The 2,361-nt window shown below is 37.4% G+C and overlaps 1 long non-coding RNA gene across 1 annotated transcript; it reads left to right on the top strand.

Annotated features, from left to right (window-relative positions):
- Nucleotides 1-904: 904 nt before the first annotated feature.
- LOC103132977 (uncharacterized) lies at nt 905-1,241 on the top strand. The gene is made up of 2 exons (XR_475673.1): nt 905-942; nt 1,028-1,241. It is a non-coding gene; the product is annotated as an uncharacterized LOC103132977 (long non-coding RNA).
- Nucleotides 1,242-2,361: the final 1,120 nt, after the last annotated feature.

The following is a 2,361-nucleotide window of genomic DNA, read 5'->3' as shown; positions in this document are numbered from 1 at the left end:
TGACATCTTCATCAGAGGAGCTGTAATCTAAAGGTTCATCTATAAATTGTAGCTTTGAGACTTTGTCTCCCAAATTAGTTTCCGTTTCCTCACCTCTTGAACAATAAACCTTATTGTGCAACATAAATTATAAAGGTACCTTATTAGATGCCTTTATAATTTATTGAGGACATGGAGTATTGCAGATCTATGTGAACATCCCGATTTCTGTAAATCAGGGGTGTCCAAAGTCGGTCCTCGAGGGCCGGCATCCTGCATGTTTTAGTTCTCTCCCTGGTTTAACGCACCATCAAATGATGGCTCATTAGAAGCCCCAAGGGGAACATTGACAAGCTGAAAAGGTTGTTGCTATCACCAGGGAGAGAACTAAAACGTGCAGGATCCCGGCCCTCAAGAACCGACTTTGGGGATCACTGCTGTAAATAAACATTATGAATCCCTTAAGTCACAAAGGTCATAAAGAGGTCGGCGTTAACTCAGAGAAGCCAACCCTGTAATGTCGTAAACTGACATGGTTGGTGTGTGTTTAACTCACAGTAACCGATTACTCTAGGTCAGTTTTATTCTTCCACTGATTCCAGATAAATCATTGAACATTCAAAGACCAGCAGGTCTTCGTCTCTGTGGCAGAAACACAATCGGATTCCTTAAATGCTCGGTTTCACCCACACTGCTGAATCTGAAATATATGTACAACATATAAGGTTTTATTTGAGTTGAAACTCCAGAAGTATGCAATGCATTTTAACCCTTGTGTTTAGAAATGGGGTTCAACCGACCCCACACACGTAAAACTGGAATCAGTCCTCAGTCCTCGCACGCACGAGGATTAATGGTGAATAATGTATAATTCTTTACAGTAATCTTTTTGTTTCACATCTAACACATTTTCAATCTGTGTTTTAGTTCTCAGTTTTCTCCTCTGCTGTGGAAAGTCTCCAGGTAAAAGATTATTCTTTTTCTAGAGCTTGGCTGAATTTTCATTTTGATTGAATTAAGCTTCTGATTTTGCATCTTTGTGTTATAGGAGAATCTCTTTTTAGCAGGAATCTTAGGACATCTGTCACCCATACTTATGTAACAATTACTAATATGATGCAGCTACAAATGAGTGCCAAACAAGATTTTTCTGTTTGGAGACAAAAATAAGTTGGTTTCACATCTGTAGTATTTTGCCCCCTGATGTTTTGGATTGAGCCTCAGAATAACTGCCTACTATTATAAATGTGTGTCCAAGTAAATCCTGGTGTCGTCTTTTTACTCTAAAGGACATTGATCATTGAAACTATTAAAATAGAATAAATGTTTGTAGTTTAAATTAATTTATACCCTGTTAGGCAATTTACTGTACAGATTGACATTAACATTAAATATAAGAAATGTAAATATGTTAACTGACATTAAATAAGTCTAAAAATGTCCTGTAGTTTTTCAGTGAAAATTAATACAATTATATTATTTTCCTAAAATGCCAGAATATTGAGAATTATTTTGGTTACTTTCTTCAAATTTACCACTTCATTTTCTGAGTTTTTGGTTATATTGCCTTTAAGTTTCATGAATTGGGGTGAGTTGTTTTCCTAATCTTTCCTTAATATTCTCATCTTGGTTTGCTGGTATTTTGGCCCAGTCCTCCTGGTGTAACTGAGTCAGGATTGTAGGTGGTTCTGTTCCTCCACATTTTCACTTGTACAAAACTTGTCCATATGTGACTGATCCCTTGAAAACATTGACTTTGTCATCTGCAATTTACTTTTTAAATCACTGGGGTTATTGTCCATTAGGAAGAAATTGACAAACTGAAATATTTACACTTATTCTTCCATTGTGATATCTCATTTCTGTAGTGCACCAGTCCCTCCTGCAGTAAAACAGACAAAACATGATGCTGCTACCTCTGTGCTTGATGGGTATTTTGGTATTTTAACATCACTATGGATTATGAAAGTTTTTTTATCCTTACAAGGTCTTCTTGAATTGATTCCAGTTTAATTTCTGGTGAAAATGATCACAGGACTGAGGAGAGTGGAGGCGCTTTGTGACCTGGAAAAATACCACTAAAAGTTACAGATGTTAAAGAGAGTTTAGCTCTTTCTTCAGGTGCCGATGAATGTCAGTGACGGCCGTTAAAAATACACAAAATGTTTCTGTGTGTTTCATTATATTCCGCCATTTTGTACAGTTTTGCTGGGATCCGGACATGAGAATGTGTGGTCAACAGAACCAAAGTCGGTCCTCACTGTGTCTCCATCATGGCTGAGTCCTGGAGCCTCAGTGAATCTGAGCTGTGAGGTGGAACATCCATCTGCAGGATGGAGGTTCTACTGGTATAAAGTTGTTCCTGATTTATCAAAGAACTAA

This window comes from Poecilia formosa, unplaced genomic scaffold, assembly GCF_000485575.1.
Source record: "Poecilia formosa unplaced genomic scaffold, Poecilia_formosa-5.1.2 Scaffold1768, whole genome shotgun sequence".
NCBI classification, from domain to species: domain Eukaryota; kingdom Metazoa; phylum Chordata; class Actinopteri; order Cyprinodontiformes; family Poeciliidae; genus Poecilia; species Poecilia formosa.
The sequence above is the reverse complement of the archived record's forward strand: the minus strand, read 5'-3'. Positions and strand labels throughout refer to the sequence as shown.